The sequence below is a fragment of the Lissotriton vulgaris genome, chromosome 7 (genome assembly GCF_964263255.1).
Source record: "Lissotriton vulgaris chromosome 7, aLisVul1.2, whole genome shotgun sequence".
Taxonomy (NCBI): Eukaryota; Metazoa; Chordata; class Amphibia; order Caudata; family Salamandridae; genus Lissotriton; species Lissotriton vulgaris.
The window spans coordinates 93,740,112-93,759,652 of record NC_141695.1 but is presented as its reverse complement, the minus strand read 5'-3'; positions in this window follow the sequence as shown (position 1 = coordinate 93,759,652).

Sequence of the window (19,541 nt, the reverse complement as noted above, 5' to 3'; positions counted from 1 at the left end):
TTTTGCATGGATGGTTTTAAAGGCTATGCACAGAGCCTTAAATTTAATTCTGTGTCTCACTGGCAGCCAATGAAGTTTTCAAATGATTTTTGAAATTGGTTTAAATTTGGGTGTTCCAGTAATAGGTCTGGCGGCTACATTCTGCACCAACTGGAGCTTTTTTAGTACCTTTTCTTGTGCATTAAGCAAGAGGGCATTACAATAGTCAACTCACGACATTAGCGAGGTGGAAACTAAAGTTTTTATGGTATTTGTAGAAAGATAGGGTAGAAGTTTTCTAATCATTTTTTATGTAAAGAAGGAAGCAGAGACTATAGCATTTGCCTGATGTGTAAAAAAAGTTTATTGTCAAAGGTCACTCCGTTTCCTGAGTTTTTTGACTGGAATAGGTGGGGGTCCAAGATCTTGTGGCCACCAAGTGGGGGGCCATATAGGAGTGAGTTTGCCAAAAACCATAACCTCGGTTTTGTTCGAGTTAAGCTTTAAGCAGTTTTTACTCATCCAGTTGCTGATGGCATGCATTCCCTGTTGGAAGTTATTGGCTACTTCTAGTCCTTTGTTATTAATTGCCCGGACAAGATGTGTACCCTCAGCATATGATGTAACTGCTAGGCGATGAGTTTTAATGATCCTCGCCAAGTCTGCCACATAAATGTTGAAAAGCGTTGGACTTAGCGAGGATCCCTGGGGGACACCACATGGGAGAGCAAATGAACAGGATGAGTAATCACCCATAGTCACAGATTGTTCCCGATTGGCCAGGAAGGACGAAAGAAGGGAGCTAGCATTGTTAGAAATTCCGGTTTCTTTGACACGGTCGATCAGGATGGTATGATCGACCGTGTCAAAGGCTGCGGAGAGGTTGAGCATTATAAGCACTGCGGCACCCCCTCCGTCCAAGATCATTCTGATTTCATCAGATGCTTTTATCTGAGCAGTCTCCATGCCATGGCCCTTTCTGAATCCAAACTGTGAGTCGTCAAGACAGTTGTTAAGGTCTATGAATTCAGAGATCTGGATGTTCATAATTTTTTCATGATTGATTTTAGCAGGAAAAGAAAGACATGCTATTGGCCTATAACTAGTGACGTTGGACGGATCTAGTGTAGTTTTTTTTGAGAAGTGGCTTCATTACTGTTTTTGATGGAAAGATACCTGAAGTGAACATGGCGTTATAGATATCAGTGAGTGTATGAGAAATAATGTCAGGAGCCATTTTAAACACTGTGGGACGGCATGGGTCATCCGGTGACCCTGAATTGATGATCATCATAAGTTTATGAACTAGTTTAGGCGAAACCTGGTCAAAGGAAAAAGTTGGTACATTGTTCATAATAGGATCAGAGGATTTATTAGAATTTGTGACATTTTTGGTGTGCTTATCAAATTTAGAATAAATGTCACAAACTTTATCTTGTAAATAAATTGTTAGGGTGTCGCACATAGATTGAGAAGCCTCTTTAGTAGTTGTTTGGTCCTGTCCTTTTAGCTGTGTGACAACCTGGTAAAGTTGTTTTACTGAGTCATGTGCTGACTCAATATAATTATTATAGTATATACTTTTAGACAAATGATCCTTTGTTTGTATTTACTTAGTTTATCTTTATAGCAAATTTTTTCATCAGGGTCATAGTTTCTGCGCCACTTAAGTTCTTGCCGTCTGCAGCTTTGTGTTTCAAGCCTAAGGCTCTCATTGAACCAAGGGGCTGAATTAGATGTTCGGTTAGTGGATGTTTTCTTGATGGGAACTGTTGCATCCAGTATATTCTGGAGGCAGTTAGTATACATGGCGGCAGCTAATTCTGGATTGGACGTGTTAATATCTTGCATCATATGCAGTTTATAGTTGAAGTCATCAAAATCAATGCTTTTCCATGATTTAAAAATGTTAGTATTGAGGGGTATGGTGGAAGGAGGATTAGGGGGAAAGATATTGAAACATACAGCTGCGTGGTCGGTCCACGTAAGGGGGAGTATCTTCTCTGTAGAAAGAGACTTGAGATTGGAAAATATTCCATCTAACGTATATCCCGCGCAGTGCATAGGACAGTGGACTCATTGAGTTAGTCCTACTGCTTCCATTTCAGTAAGGAGAGTGATCGTGTCTGGGTCTTTACGCATTTCCAAGTGGAAATCAAAATCTCCTACGATGGAGAAGTCCCAGATCACTCCTTGCGCGCTCTGCAGCTAGGCCCTAACTCCCCTTTTCCAGCATGGATTTTCTCCAAACCACTTGCAACAGAAATTAGGCATGCCCAGCATTGCTCCAAGACCCCCAAACCACCCCAAACACCAGGAACCCCCCAAACAGCCCCACGAAAACACAAAAGTGAGCGAAAAGTCTGAAAACGGAAAAACTTTTTTGCCATGGATTCTGTCCAAACCACTTGATTCCGATATGAGACCTTCCCAGCTATGCCCCCAGGCCCCTGCAGCCACCGGCAAAAAAGCAGAACTCCCCCAAACAGGCAAAAAGCAAAAATGCAAATTTGGGGACTTAGACAAATTTAGGCCCAGTTCCCAGATCACTCCGTGCGCGCTCTGCAGCTAGGCCCTAACTCCCCTTTTCCACCATGGATTTTCTCCAAACGACTTGCAACCAAAATTAGGCATGCCCAGCATTGCTCCAAGACCCCCCAAACACCAGGATTCCCCCAAACAGTCCCCCGAAAACACGAAAGTGAGCGAAAATCTGAAAACGGAAAAAAAAATTCGCTATGGATTTTGTCCAAACCACTTGATTCCGATATTAGACCTTCCCCGCTATGTCTCAAGAACCCTGCAGCCTCCTGCAAAAAAGCAGAACACCCCCAAACAGGCAAAAAGCAAAAATGCAGAAACTCATACTTAGAACATTTTCAGCCAACCAGTCAACATCGGTCTAAACGCGCTCTACAGCTAGGCCCTAACTCCCCTTTCCCACCATGGATTTTCTTCAAATCACTTGCAATCTAAATTATGCTATCCCAGCAGTGCTCTCAGACCCCCAGACCCTCCCCCACAACTCTAGGACACCCCCAAACAGCCCCCCAAAATCATGCAATACTGCTAGGCCTCAGTTTAAATTGTTCCAAAACGCTGTCTGCAACTAGGCCCAAACCCCCCTTTTCCACCATGGATTTTCTTCAAACCACTCGCAATCAAAATACAACTATCCCAGCAGTACTCCCAGCCACCGACCCACCCCCACAGATCTAGAACACCCCCAAACAGCCCCCAAAAATGCAATACTGGTAAATTCAAAACATGGCAAATTGCGCTGTTCACAAAACATTGCTGTTTTCAGCACTTCCACTACTTCGATCCTCTTGAAACTTACCTGGACAGTCCCTTGTTCCAGCGATTCACTAGAATCTCACCAAGGCAGAACAAAATCGAACCACTGCGCTCTTTAAAGAAGAAGAAGAAGAAAGTCTACGACTAGTTTTGACTGGGTTTTCACCCAAACACACACGCCCACAAAACACTCAAAAAAGCCAAAAGTCTGCCAATTCTGGACCAAAGAACACCAAACCCCCCTAAAACCTTGTGAACATCATTATGAACGAGCCTGCATCGAGCCCGAGCCCTAGACTCAGAGTGAACCATACAAACTTAAACCCAAAAACCCTAGTAAATCGCACTGAACCTAAACCCTAAATATGCTTTGTCTGTCTGTGTCAAAGAGCCTAGGTATGCTACATTAGGAGGATGCTTCACTCAGCGGTGCCTGCCTTGACCGTCTGCATGGCCCTGCCGCAAGCATGAGCCAAAAATCCGTTCCGCTCAAGAATTTGTGATTTTTCGGTAATTTCGCGAGATTTGCAAAATACCGAAAAACAGCAAATTTTGCAAACATAACGGACGTTTGGCCCAAGCTTGAGGCAGTGCCATGCAAGCAGTCAAGGCAGGCACCACTGAGTGAAGCAACCTGATGTAGCATACCTAGGCTCTTTGTCAGACAGACAAAGCATATCTAATTGTATGCAGCAAGCCACATAGCCCCAATTTTACATGAACTTCTGTCTGGAGTGGACTCTGCCTGGCATAACAACAACAGTACACTGCCTCGCCCTCGACCACTGCATACCACGAATAGACAGACATGTAGTTCTGCTGTAGTAGTTGTTGTAGACTGGTTTACCTGTTTGCCACTCACGAATTGGCCATAGTTCTTCCGTAAACCGATGCTGATGATCCATCCATCCCAGTGAGTGACTGTAAAGAAAAAAGATATATTATTTAATCAATCATCATGGTATTTTGGCAAGTTAGTCCGCTCCAAGGACATTTTGCATATTGTGAAATGCAACATAGCGGCCCCTGAATTTGAAGTACAATTTGAATTAAACAAGGTTAAAAAAAACAGAGTAGTTGACATGAGTAACAATTACTGTGTGAAAGATTAAATATTAACTAAGACAAGACATATGATTCATCATTTCATGCACAAAAAACAAACAGCAATTGGTTTAATCAGAGCCAGACAGCCATTGCTGTCCACTGCATGCCATCTTCTCAATTATTCATTACCTGTTCTACTTTTTGTCCGCATCTTCTTCCGAAAGGAGGGCAGCCTCTCCTGTCAATATCAGAAGTAACTCTGTCAGCAATCAGCAAGCATGTAGTCAATCAGTAATTTCAGTCCCACTTGAGGGGACTCGTAGTAATCCATCCATCTGCCTTGAGGGAAATGGATAAGGGGAGTCTGGAGAAGGAGTATAGAGGAGCATGATTGAGTTGTGAACTTGTGAATCTCAGGAATGCAGACTGCAGCACCTGCAGTGCTGCTGATGAACTTGTTGTGATTACGTTATTAGAGTTTTGTTGTGGTAAAAGTTGCAAAACAAAGAAAGACACACAGGAATAAAAGTGAATAAGAACAAAAAAAAGGAACTCATTTTCAGACCTCGTTGTCAGGGAAGTATAGCTCGTCCTCAAACTCAATGAATTGAGACGGGAGTAGGTCAGCCAACAGAGAAGAACTTATGTCACCTAAGTTGGTGTTCTCTTCTTCCTGCGTGCATTCACGTACTTTGTAATCTGGTGGTATGAAGTGCTGATTCATCTTGATCAGTGTTAACTTCTCCAAATTTTTGGATGAGAGGCGGGTCCTTTTTGAAGTTACAATGGCACCAGCAGCACTGAAAACACGGTCAGAAGACATGCTTGCGAGTGGGCAAGATAAAGAATTTAGAGCCAGGTTGGTGATCAGTGGCCATATAGGCATTTTCCTGTACCAATACAGCAATGGGTTCTGATTAACAAAGATCTCTGTTGGGTCATCCAGATAGGTCTGCACCATTGACTCGAGGTTCTCCACGGTTGCTCCACTTTGCGTACCATCTGTGGCCTTTGCAGCACTGGAACAAAGAAACCCTTGATGAGTTAGCCAATCCGCTCCCGATAATATTATGGCTGGGCCTGGTGCAGGTGAGGATGATGATACAGGTGCTGCTGGTGTTGGTAACAGCTGTGAGGGAAAGTGACTCCCTTCTCCCACAGATTAAGAAGTGGAACTTGACGCTGGATGGCCTGCTGATTGAATTGGACTTCTGCCGGTTCCTTGAATTTTCTGCCGATCTTTTTCGAACCGAGTGGCTGACACAGCTAGCCAATGTTTGTACTTTGAAACATCTGCTTCATCAAAAGGAATGAATGCTTTGCTGGCCACTGTCTTTTGTACCATGGATCCAGAATAGTGGCACAAATGTAGTGTTGTTCTGTATGTATGTTTTTAAGCCTTTCATTGTCAACTAGGCGGCTTAATAACCTCTCCGCCAACTGATATGTCTTGCTTTTCAGCAGCATCTCTGAACGTTGAAGACATCGCCTTCAGTTGGTGCTCTAGCATGACCAACAATGGAATAGCTTTGCCCAAAGAACAATCCTCCTTGCTGACTTCACGCGTGAAGACCTCAAAAGGACGAAGCATGTCTGTCAGGCTTTTAACTAGCTTCCATTCCTCCAACTCTAGCCTCATGTCTGTCATAGTAGAACCCCGTCGAAAGACATACTCATTGATTACCATGCACTGCTCAGACAGATGCTCAAGCAAACAAAAAGGTTGAGTTCCAACGTGTTGCCACCTCCTGGATGAGTCCTTTGACTAGCACTTTACATTCATGTTGAATGCCCCTCAGCTGCTTCCGGGCCTTAAAAGAATGGCTGAAATGTGTGCAGATTCTTCGGCAGGTGGTCAGTAACTTCCTGGCTGTGTTTTCATTTTTCAAGAAATCTTGCACCACGATGTTAATACTGTGCGCCAAACACGGCACTCTGAAATAGTCACCTTCCTGCATGGCCTTAACTATATTACTGCCATTATCCATGGAAACATAACCAACTATGCGATTTCTTAGATGCAGCCATTCAGAGACCTTACTGTTAAACTCCTCCAAAATGTTTTTTGCAGTATGAGATGTTTCCACAGCAAACATGGCTAATGTTGCATGTTTACGAGTAGCTTGAAAAAGTGTGTCCGGGTCAACACCTGCACTTGACTTGTCTCTAACCCCTGCAAAAGAGACCCAGTGTGCAGTGATGCACATGTAATCAAGGGCTTGCCAATTGGTCCACATGCCTGTTGTCAAGTGGATAGTGTGAACAGCACTCTACTGCAAAGCTGTCCCAATCACCTCCAGCACATCTTGATGTAGTGCTGGAACTGCAACTCTGGCAAAATAGGACTGGCCAAGAACCTTCCATTTAGGGCAGACTGTTGCCACTAATTCTAGAAACCCCACCCCTTCCACGAAAGAAAAAGGGAGAAGGTCCAGCGCTAGCATTTTAGCCAGCTTTGCGTTATACAGACGTACCATTGGGTGGTTGCCTTCAAATGGCGCCTCCGACCAAAGCATGCTTCTAATGGTGGGATGGACCGTTTTACGTGATGATGATGATGATGATCAGACTTCAAACCAGTTAGGCTCATTGATGGACTTTTTTGCATTGGTGTCTGTCCCAGACTCTTAGTGTGCCTCATACATGTTGCAGCGGTAGAGGGTGTGAGCGCTACCACTGCAGTGCTGCTGTCAGGGGTACTGGGCGTATCAGAAAAAATGTTGCTCGATTCTTGACTTCCCCCCTGCACAATCAGCCTCTCATCAGCATCAGATGCAATGTGAATGAATACATTTGGATAAGTTCTACTTTGTTGGACTTCCTCGATCTTACTTAGGTGCGAATACCACTGGATAGGGTGGTGTTTTTTGAGATGACCTCTCTGGCCTCCGGTACCATAGTTGTTACCAAGCTTACCCCGACTAACGAATACTTTACACATCGAACAAACGAGCATGTTTTCTGCCTTTGCGCTAACAGTAAAGAAGTCCCAAACTGGGGACTGGTGATGTCTGCTGGTGGTGGAGGTCCTACTTTGACTTTCAATGCCAGATGAAGTGGAGGATGGGCGTGGCTGAATTAGTTTCTGTTGTTCACTTACAGCACCACTACTTGAGGTCGAGCTGGAAGGAGGTCCCTCCCCGCCCTTCTGACTAAAAAAGATGGAAGCTGTAGGTCGTGTTAGTATTGTAGTTAACTGCGTTGGTGGTGGTGCCAGTGCCACGCCACCCACATCCCGCTCAGCAGCCATTCGGGATAGGGTGAAAATGTCTGTCTGCTGCACGCCCGCTGGAGCTGGAGTGACAACTGTGATGACCTGGTTGTCGTCAGACTGTTCATCAGCAGCAGAAGACACCACTTCTTGTTCGTCGTCATCACACATAAGTCGAAGCCTTGCGGGAACCTTCCTTTTAAGCTTAGCTACCTTTGTCGGCTCATGGCGTGCCTCACTCTCAGACTGCATTTGTGAGTTCCAATCAGGATCAAGGTCATCAGAATGAAGGGGGCTTGAAGAAGAACTTGTAGTAGTAGTAGCCCTCTTTAAATTTTTTCTTGCTGGGGATCTGGAAAACAATGGATTATCCTCAGGAGGAGTGGCTTCCTCGGATGATAAAGCTTGAATATCAATTTCCTGATGTGCCCCTACTTCTGGAGGAACAAGCCTTGTAGGCAGTTGTGCCGCTCCATGAACCTCTAGTTGCACCTCTCCATGCACCTCTCCATGCGCCTCTCCTTGCACCTCTCCATGCACCTCTCCTTGCACCTCTCCAAGCGCCTCTCCTTGCGCCTCTCCATGCACCTCTCCTTGCGCCTCTCCTTGCGCCTCTCCTTGCCCATGTACTTGCGCTTCTACTAGTTGCACCTGTGGTTGTTGTTGCTTCTGTCGTTGTTGAACACTCGTCAGCTGAGTTACACCCGGCGTTGATTGGATGGTACTTTCTTGTGATGAGCCAACTTCACTGCTCGATGGTGGCTGCCTCAGCAGCACTCATTGTCTTGGACCTAACTTGGCGTGGTGGCACTGAACCCAATGAAGCGGAGGTGCTGCTTCCAGCTTGGTACCCGGCGTACACCGCTGCTGCTGCAGGCGTTGTTTTTTTCTCCCAAAAAAGGTGTTGGTGGGCACACCAGTCTCCTTGGTAGGTAATGCCACTTGCTTCTACTGCTCCTTCTTACTGGCAGTGGCACTGGCAACTTTTTTCGCTGAGGCGCTACGGCCACCTTTCTTTGGGGCCATCTTCTTCAGATGTCAGAACAGCAGGCCGCAGTTGCACGGGTTGCAGAGTTGTCTTGTCTGAGGCCACACGTGACGTCACGTGACGTTGTGCTGCTCACACCGCTGCAGGACTTCTTCCTGGCACTGGTGGTTCTCTTGTGCACCTACAAGCAATGGAAGCTCAAGGAACATCAGTTAAACACCCCAAAAAGTCAAAAACACACAAAATCACCACAATCCAATGCCATCCATGCCCTCAATGATGTGTAAATTCAAGACACCCCACAGAAAGACTAGGTCCATGCACCACTGAGTACCCCTGGGCATAATGGTTAAAAACAAGGCAAACTGGGTGCAGGCCTGAGCACACAGCCTGGCTTCAAAATGGCCCCTTGACCCCCACCAAATGGTCAGGCCCTGCCTGTATCAGACCTCAAAATGGCCCCCACCCACATGGTCAGGCCTCAACAGCACCCAACAAGTCGAAAAACACACAAAAATCACCACAATCCAATGCCATCCATGCCCTCAATGATGTTGACATTCAAGACACTCCACAGAAAGACGTGGTCCATGCACCACTGAGTACCCCTGGGCATAATGGTTGAAAGCAAGGCAAACTGGGTGCAGGCCTGAGCACACTGCCTGGCTCCAAAATGGCCCCTTGACCCCCACCACATGGCCAGGCCCTGCCTGTACCAGGCATCAACATGGCCCCCACCCACATGGCCAGGCCCCAACACCACCCCAAAAAGTCAAAAAACACACAAAAATCACCACAATCCAATTCCATCCATGCCCTCACTGATGTTTAAATTCAAGACACCCCACAGAAACACTTGGTCCATGCACCACTGAGTACCCCTGGGCATAATGGATGAAAGCAAGGCAAACTGGGTGCAGGCCTGAGCACACTGCCTGGCTTCAAAATGGCCCCTTGACCCCACCACATAGCCAGGCCCTGCCTGTACCAGCCATCAAAATGGCCCGACCGACATGGCCAGGCCCCAACACCACCCCAAAAAGTCGAAAAACACACAAAAATCACCACAATCCAATACCATCCATGCCCTCACTGATGTTTAAATTCAAGACACCCCACAGAAACACTTGGTCCATGTACCACTGAGTACCCCTGGGCATAATGGATGAAAGCAAGGCAAACTGGGTGCAGGCCTGAGCACACTGCCTGGCTCAAAAATGGCCCCTTGAGCCTTGACCCCAACCACATGGCAAGGCACTGCCTGGACCAGGCCTCAAAATGGCCCCCACCCACATGGCCAGGCGCCAACAACACCCCAAAAAGTCGAAAAACACACAAAAATAACCACAATCCAATGCCATCCATGCCCTCAATGATGTTTACATTCAAGACACCCCACAGAAAGACTAGGTCCATGCACTACTGAGTACCCCTGGGCATAATGTTTGAAATCAGGGCAAACTGGGTGCAGGCTTGAGCACACTGCCTGGCTTCGAAATGGCCCCTTGGCCCCCACCACATGGCCAGGCCCTGCCTGTCCCAGGCCTCAAAATGGCCCCACCCACATGGCCAGGCCCCAACACCACCCCAAAAAGTCGAAAAATACACAAAAAAGCACCACGATCCAATGCCATCCATGCCCTCAATGATGTTTTAAATCAAGACACCCCACAGAAACACTTGGTCCATGCACCACTGAGTACACCTGGGCATAATGGATGTAAGCAAGGCAAACTGGGTGCAGGCCTGAGCACACTGCCTGGCTCCAAAATGGCCCCTTGAGCCTTGACCCCCACCACATGGCGTGGCCCTGCCTGTACCAGGCCTCAAAATGGCCGTCACCCACATGGCCAGGCCCCAACACCATCCCAAAAAGTTGAAAAACACACACAAATCACCACAATCCAATGTCATCCATGCCCTCAATGATGTTTAAATTCAAGACACCCCACAGAAAGACTAGGTCCATGCACCACTCAGTACACCTGGGCCTACTGGCTAGTGAGGCTTTACAGGCACCCCAAAATTAAAAAAAATATCAACATATAACAGTGAGCTAAAATTCCATGACATAAATGAGAATTAAGTTAAAAATAAATCACAGAAACAGTTGTATCATGCACCCATGACTACCCATGGACCTAGTGGATACTGTGGCTACCCACAATATGTATTTTTTTTAAGTTGTGAAAAAAGTTTTAAAACTGTAGGTGCTTCAACTGCAATGCCCCAAACAAACAACACCAACATACTTGTAAAATCTCAAGTCCAAAAGTGATCCAAACTCCAAAGTCCAAAAAGTCTTCAAATACAAATATCCAGCAGCAGCAACAAAAAGTAAACCTTCCAGCTCCAGATCCAAATCAAAAGTGGCCAGGACATGGACAAAGCACTGGTAAGAGCCTGCTGGACAGGAACAGGAAGTTGGAGACTCTGGGGCACTTCCTTCCTCCCAGCCCCCCACCCCCCAAAAATGGACTCCTTGCACCAAAAAGTGCAGCCAAATGTCTATCTGAGGAGTTATTCTGATCAAAATCATAATTTTCGCAAGGTTTATGCTTCCTGCAGTGGATTTCTTGTGCATAGTTGTAATTTTTGCAATTTCGGGAACGCGAGCATCTACGTATTCGGCATTGTTTACTCCCGCAATGCGTGATCGTGGGCCTTTATGATGTACTCGCGTTGTCAAACTCTCGCTGTGCAAGATGGCGAGCCGCGACAACGTAATTGCGTTCGAACAACTCTCACGTGATCACGCAGCAAGATCTAAAATGGCGCAGCACACGCAAACCAGGAGCAAAACAACTCGGAGGACTCAGAATCACGGTAAGTCAACGCCGCGCGCGCGATATTGTATTTTTCAAGTGCGACCAAGCAAAATAATTCGCAGCTTACGAATTTGCGGATTTTTGGGCAAATTCGCGCGGATCGCGAAATTGCCAAAAATCCGCAAATTCGCCCGCGAAACGGAATTTACGCCTATGCTTAATGGAAACATCTTGTAATCATGTGACTATCCTGACTATCAAGATTAGTCGTCTTTGCTTACGAAGGACCAAAGACATAGTGTAGGTATCTTGCCTGGGTCAGACGCTAGTCTGCAGCTGACTTGCTCGGCGCACACAACCTGGCTACTTACTAGGTAAGTTTATCTCAGGTAAGTTTATCTCAGCTTTTATAATATAGTTCACTTATGTTTAAGCACATAGGCACGTCAGCAGGATAGAGGTTAGTTATTTTCATCTTGGCTTTGTAGGGAGGACTCTCCCAGTCTCCTTAAATAATACAAAGCAGTGCCATGGGTGATTTACTTCGGACAGCTGCCGTGAAATACAGATCAGAAAACCACTCCTGCACTGCCGTGTGTCTTACTTGGCATTATGATGAAACAGATTAATATTCAGGGTCAGAAGTTTAACCGGAATTGAAGTATGTGAAATATAAAAAACTGTTGGCAGACAAATTCCTTACATTACTTAGAACAGGGCTGAATAGGGTTACTTGCAGATTCGCATAGGTACCTTTATACCCTGCTTAGTGATATAGCCGATTAACCCTTGGGCTACATAGATATTAGTGGACAAGAAGTTCTAAGAAGAGGTCTATGTACCCAAACATAAATCTACACAATTAAGGAAAGATGTTCTAATTGTTCCTTCTCTTTTTGTACTCATATTTGTGATATATTGCATGTGCCTCATTATCAAGTCACTTCCATCTCTACCCATGTCATACGTGCCAACACTTCTGTCTCATCAGTGTTACTCACGATTTTTTAAAGTCAATACAGCTTTATTTTAGCTTTATCCTCCCTAAAATTGCCTTCAATTCCATGCAAGCCAAAAAACTCCTCAGATTCTTTTTTATACATCACGCTTTCTTGCTTTCAAATGTTGGCATTATGCTGCATATGGTGTATTACTCTCCTGTTCTTATTGAGAGAGCAGAGCTGTCTGGAAATGTGTGTATACTGAGAGAAATATGTACTGAAAGTACCTATGGTTTTAGTACACATGTTAATACTTAATAAAACTTGGGGGCCAATTATGATGGTGGCCGGAATGCAACTGCCATCTCGTTGGTTGCATCTCATCGGTCAACTGCTGCTACGGTTGGACCGACACATTACAATGAATGCAGTTGGAGGCAGCAGAGGGAATGACCATCCAGTGCTTCCGATGGGCTCAAGGATCTTGTTGGTGCATCGAAAATACTTCATAATCCTTCAATGATGGTCACCCCCCAGTCGGGATTATAATGTTGGTTTCCGGCATCATTCCATGTCAACATTTTTGACATGGAAAGCCTGTCAGAGAGCGACATTTGTCGCCCCTACCAGGGCCCCCTTCCCTCCTGGCCCTCCGCTTTGGGCCTTGTGCCCCCCTAAATATCCCTGCATTGCTTGGCAGGCTCCGGAGGGGATGTTCAAAAACATAACATTTTAAATATAAGGTTGTGCTCCTTGCCTTTTTCACCCACCGCACAAGCTTCCATTGAAAAATGTATGTTTCTGACCACTGTATGGGTAGTCGCATCCAAATACTGCAGACAGAACCACCGACCTGAGGTTGGGTGGTTCCCAGTACCCAACTGTGTCATAATAATTAGTCCCTTAGTGTGTTTGAGAGATAGAACAGATTTGCTTTCCTGATAACCTGCATTGGTGTAAAATGCATTTGGGAAAAAAACGTAACAATCGGCGAGTATCACAAAATAAATCAGATGTCTTCTGCTTACTTTGGGAATGTATGAACGTGGGGATGCAGTGAAATATGGAGGTCATCTCCCTTGACATGCCATCAATTAAGTCATATGTTTTCAGGTGTAGGCATGTCCTTTACAAATAATCGACACATTGCCTTTAAGTCTAACTATTTTAACTGAAGCCAACAAACCTTTCAACCTTGAATGCATTAAAGTGCATGGGGTGCCGCTCTCCTGGCTAGTTTTGATGGCCCACCAGGGAGCCATGGCGCACAGATTGGGAACCACTGAGGGAGGTACGTTTTATTTTAGGGTTTAGGCGTGGCTAGATGGTAGAGGCAAAGAGAAGGAAGGGTTATTTTAGGGTTATGGGGTGGGTAGAGGTAAATTGATAACTGTGAATTTTGAGTTTACGAGTGAGTAGAGGTAAGGACAGCTAAGGGTGAGTTGAGAGTTCAGAGTTGGATAGAGTTAAAGAGAGGTAAGTGTGATTTTAGGGTTCAGGGATGAGTAGAACTACAAGGGAACTTTTGAGTTCAGGGGTGAATACAGGTAAAGTGTGGAAAAGGTGATTGATTTTAGGAAAATTGGTGAGTAGAGAAAAAGGGCCAGATGTAGGTCACCAAATACCGGTCGGTAACGGCCGATTTCAGCCGTTACCGACCGGTATTTGGTGATTGAGATGTGGGGGAGTATATTTTACAGAATCGGTAAATCTATATGTAGGTGGCACTGGGAACAGTGCCACAGGCCCCTAAGAATTCGTCATTTACCATGTAATATTATTGCATGGTAAATAACGAATCTCTGTGTAGATGCACATCTGTGTATGTACACCTGTGCCATGTGGCCATGTGAAACGCATACATGCCCTCAGGGCATGTATGTGTGCCACATGGCACACATGCCTGAATCAGGGGTGCAACAGGGTGTCAAAGTGACCCTGTCCCCCTTGTAAATTCGGTAATTTTACCGAATCGGTATTTACCGATTCGGTAATTGACATTGGTGCCTATGGGCCTCAAGGCCCATAGGAATCAATGGCAATTACAAAATCGGTAAATACTGATTCGGTAATTACGGAATGTTACAGAATCGGTAAAAAAATCTGTAAAAATACCTACATAACATTTACCGATTTGTAAATACCGAATCGGAAACATTTGGTATTTACGAATCGGTAAATGCCATTTACCTACATCAGACCCAAAGTGATATGTGTGAATTTAGGGTTCAGGAGTGGGTAATGGTGAAGGGAGGTAAGTGTGATTTTAAGGTGTGGAGATTTGTGGAGGTAACCAGGTAAGGGTGATGTTAGGATTATGAAGTGGGTAGAGGTAAAGGGAGATAGGGGTGGTTTTAGTGTTCAGTAATAGTTTTATGTGAAGGGAAGATATGATACATTTAGGGTTATTGGGTCAGTAGATAAAAGGAGGTAAAGGTAATTTTTGATTCAGGGCTGGGTAGAGGTAAAATGAGATAAGAGTGATTTTAGGGTTCAGTGACAGGGAGAAATAAAGAGCCCAATTCACAAACATAATGTTAGACCAAAAGTCTAACTTAGTCCAAAGCAGGAAATCTGCTACTTTTCCGTATTCATAAAGGTAAGTTACTACTAGTAAACTTACTTCTACTTAAGTTACTACTACTAAAGTTACTAATAATAAAATTACTAGTGATAAAGATACTAGTAGTAACTTATGTTTGTGAATGCTGAAAAGTGGTAAAGTTTACTTTTGGTGTAAGTTAGAATTTTGGTCTAACTTAATCTTTGTGAATCATGTCTGTGTGATTTTAGGGTTCAATTGTGAGTAGACGTAAAGGGAGGTGAAGGTGATTTTATCATTCAGAGGTGGATCAATATAAACTGAGATAAGAGTGAATTTAGGGTTTGGTGGTAGGTAGAGGTAAAGAAGGGTTAGGGCTGATTTAAGGGTCCAAGGATGACTAGAGGTAAAAAGAGCTAACAGTGATTTTTGGATTAACTACTTAGAGGTAATGGTGTTTTTGGGCATTATTGATGGGTACAGGAAAATGTTTTCTTCCACCAGCCTTGCATTGCAGTCATGCCTATTGGACCATTACTCACACTCCCTGTGGGAAACGTGTGGAAGTGATGGCACAGGTCCCAGGGAAGGCCTCAGGCCATCTTCTTCCAAGCAGTATGAGACAGGAGAGATACAAAGTTTGCATTCTCTCGTATGGGATTTCCAGGTATAGCCATAAGCATTGAATAGTCCTGCCCATCTGCGGGGCCAGTAGCACTTTAGCTAATATAACTTCTTAAGTGCTGGAGTTTGCCTTTCTTTGTGAAGGCCTTGAAATGTCACTTAAGAAAGTCATAATGCAGCCTAAGGGCCAGGCTACAATGGCCATAATTTTGCATCTTGGAGACTGAAAAGACATATGCATCTAGTACATGACAAAAATATTTGTAAGGGCATAGAAAAGAGCCTTTACTACCCCTTTTGCTATGAGAGAAAATAGAGATGAAGAAGTGCAGTGTAGAGTAGCCCATGGGCTGTCATCATAAGTGAAGAAAAGTAGAGACTGTGCCTTTAAGAGCAGAGAGACCTCCAATATCCCATCATGCCCAGCCAAAGGCAGTTACCTCAGTTCTTTCTGAAGGCTGTACTAGCTAATTAATAGCAAAGCATGAAAATGCCTGTCTACTCCACCGGGGAGGAGGAAGGCTTGCTTAGGAGAATCATGGAAATACCCCTACAAGAGAACTGGAGTTACCGGTAAGAAACTATAACTTCTCTTGTAGGGGATGTCAATGTATAGTCATACGCATTTAATAGAATAGCAAGCTCATCCCCCCTGCAGTAATGGAGTCGACAGAAACCAAAAGGTACGGACACCGCTAAGCAAACAGATTTCTGAGAGAAGCCTGTCCTACTTGAACATCTGTTCTAGCATCTGTGTCAAGGCAGTAGTGTCTAGTGAAAGTGTGGACTTATTAGCAATTAGCTGCTGTGCAAATATCTGCCAAGGGAATGCTCCTCCTCAAGGATGTATTGATTGAAAACTTTATTTCGGCTACAAGCCATAAAAGTATAAAAATCGAGAAATATGTCATTTTTTTTTTTTTTAAATCCAATGATTACATTTGAAGCACAGAAAAATGACATGAACAATAAATGTCTTCGGGGGAGGCTCACAAGAGGAAAGTCACAATCTATGGATTACAATTATAATCAATTACAATTACCAAAATAAAATCAGATTCGTTTCATATAAATAATTAAAAAAGCCAGTATACTTAAAACATACATCAAGAATAGAAATAAAACTATAAAAATGCATAATATGCACATAAATAGAGGGAACCAAGCCTTATGTTTTGACACCAAGTTTCATCCTAATCATACAAACACTAAATAGATACCTACTTACACCAAACACTACCAATTGGGAAGTAGTGGATCTAAGTAAGTGCTCAGCTTCTTTAAATGTTCTTACACCCAAGTTTTTACACAATGGTTTGATCCATCTTACCCTAGGTTTCTTATAAACTGGACAAAAGAAAAGCACATGAGCTTCGTCTTCTTTTACTTTTTGTACGCATACAGTACAGAGATAAAGCTCCGTATTTATGTTGTGTCCCCACCTACAAGTGTTTGCATTTATCTGCAGTACTCCATATCTAAATTGCAGGAATACTGTTTTGGCAAGTGGTGGTTCTATTTCATCCATGAATGGTTCAAAAGAAGCTGTATCCTTAAGTAGCAAAAACTTAAGGGTTAGTGTACCCATATTAGAATAATGTAGCCTTTCATTATTAACATATGACCAGAAGGAAAGCTTTAATAGCTTTTTACAATTCGGTGTCAAAGACAAAGGATTATCCCAAAAGTGAGCTAGCCCTAGTTTAAAGAACCAGTTAGAAATGTGTTTTAACCATGTAATAGAATTAAGTGTATTCAATCCCATAATTTCTAGTAACCCACTTTTATAGTCATGGAGCTCTGGCGTGGTCCATAATCTCACCCAGTAAAGCAACGGCCTTAAATACGCCTGAAGGTCTGTACGCTTGTTATCAATATCCAGGTACGTTATTATTATTATTATTATTTGTGGTTTTGTATAGCGCTAGAATCACTCCATCAGGCGTATCTCTGCGCTTTTGACCGGTAACTCCACGAATTTATTGATATACTGTGAGATGTTTAAATTTGATTTTTGAATAAAATGGTTTTTAGTTGCTTACGAAATGTTAGATGTTCACTACATTGTCGTAAGGTCAGAGGCAGTTTGTTCCACATCTTTGGTCCTAGAGTGGATAGAGCTCTACCTCCATGCCTGGCCTTTTTAACATGGGGGACCACAAGTAGAAGGTTGGTACTTGATCTGACGGACCGCGCTGGGACATAAGAAACAAATCTCCGTTCGAGATAAGTAGGTCCCTGTCCGTTCAGACACTTGTGGATTAAGCAACACATTTTAAATTTGGCCCTTTGTCTGACTGGGAGCCAATGCAGTTGCTCAAGAAGGGGTTTGGAGGGAGTTCTCGGAGGGGCATTCAGAACAAGGCGAGCTGCCGTGTTCTGAATGACCTGCAGTTTGTCTAGCACTCCTTCATTGGCTGAGATTAACAGACCGTTGCAGTAGTCTATCCGACTCAGTACAAGTGCTTGCACCAAGGTTTTCCTCACTGAGTTAGGTAGAAGCGGGAAGACTTTGCGAAGCAGGCCGATGTTGTGGAAGCATATCCCTGCTATGTAACTGGTATGCTGTTTAAGAGACAGATCTTGGTCCAGTCGAATGCCCAAGTTCTTCACAATCTTCTTGGGTTCAGGGACAGCCCCCAGCTCAGCAGGCCACCAGTCCGGAGTCCAGAGTATCTTAGCTTCTCCAAACAGCATGATCTCTGTCTTGCTGACATTGCATTGGAGGTAGTTGGAGGACATCCAATGTGCTACTGCTTTCATGCCAGCTGAAAAAGAGTTCTTAACTTCGGCGGAAAGAGATTTGAAGGGAAACAGGAGTTGAGTGTCATCTGCGTAGGATACGGGGACAAATCCGTATCTACGCAACACTCCTGCCAGGGGGGCCACGTAGATATTGAAGAGTGTAGGGCTCAGACATGAGCCCTGTGGCACCCCCTTAGAAATCTCAATTTCCGCCGAGCGATATGTGCCCATGGTGACTCTCTGGGTACGATCAGCCAAGAAACTCTTTAGCCATTCCAGGGCTTTGTTCTTAAGGCCAGCGCTCGACAACCGTTGAATTAAGATGGAATGAGATACGGTGTCGAACGCTGCCGATAGATCTAAAAGAACCAAGATGACTGATAGGCCCTTGTCCTGGTAGGCATGGAGATCATCAGTAACAGACAGCAAGGTGGATTCAGTACTGTATTTGGGGCGGAATCCAGATTGGGACTCATCCAAGGCATGAACTTGTTCAATATGTCTAGATAGATGTTGATTGACATATTTTTCTGTGACTTTCCCCAAGAAAGGAAGCAGAGAGATGGGTCTTAAGTTTGTCAAGTCAGACCATGGTAGGGCGGTGTTCTTCCTCAAAGGTCTGACAAGAGCTCGCTTCCATTCTTTGGGGACAGTGCCTGAGATGAGTGAAAGGTTCACTAGTTCTGTAATCAGTAGGCTAAGGTGTTCATCCAAAGTGGGTATTAGTCTGGCTGGTATAGCATCCTCTGGGCTGCCACTTTTGATTTGTTTCATAAGTCGCGATATTTCTTGAGATGAAACAGGGGGAAAGATATCCAGAGATTGTGAATCTGGTGTGGAGTCAAGGGGGGTGGGTAAGGGGTTCACCGGAGTAATAGTTGAAGCCTGATTGGTATATAAAATCTTATCGTAGATTTTATCTATTTTGTTGGTGAAGAAACATGAAATCTCATCACACAACTGTTGGGACGAAGTATCAGGAGCTTCACATGCTGTTGGTTTAGCAAATGTCTGTACTATTTGAAAAAGAACTCGAGGGGAGTTTCCAGCTTCTTGTATTTGGGTAGCAATATGTGCTTTACGCGCGCAGCGAATTGCTTTATGATAGGAGGATAAAGCGCTCCAATATTTTTCTTTGTCCCCTAGAAGATGGGATGTTCTCCAAATTTTCTCTAATTTCCTGGCTCCTTGTTTGAGAGTTCTTAGTTTATCGGAGAACCAGACTTCTTGCTTCCTAATTGCCTTGGATTTAAAAAATTTTAATGGAGCAATTCTGTCTATAGTTTTCCTGATTTCATCATCCACTTTCTTGAGGGCTGCTTCAGTATCATTTAAATGTCGTATTGTGGGAGGGTTAAAATTATCTTTAAAAGTGGAATTGGTGACTTTGTGCCACTGT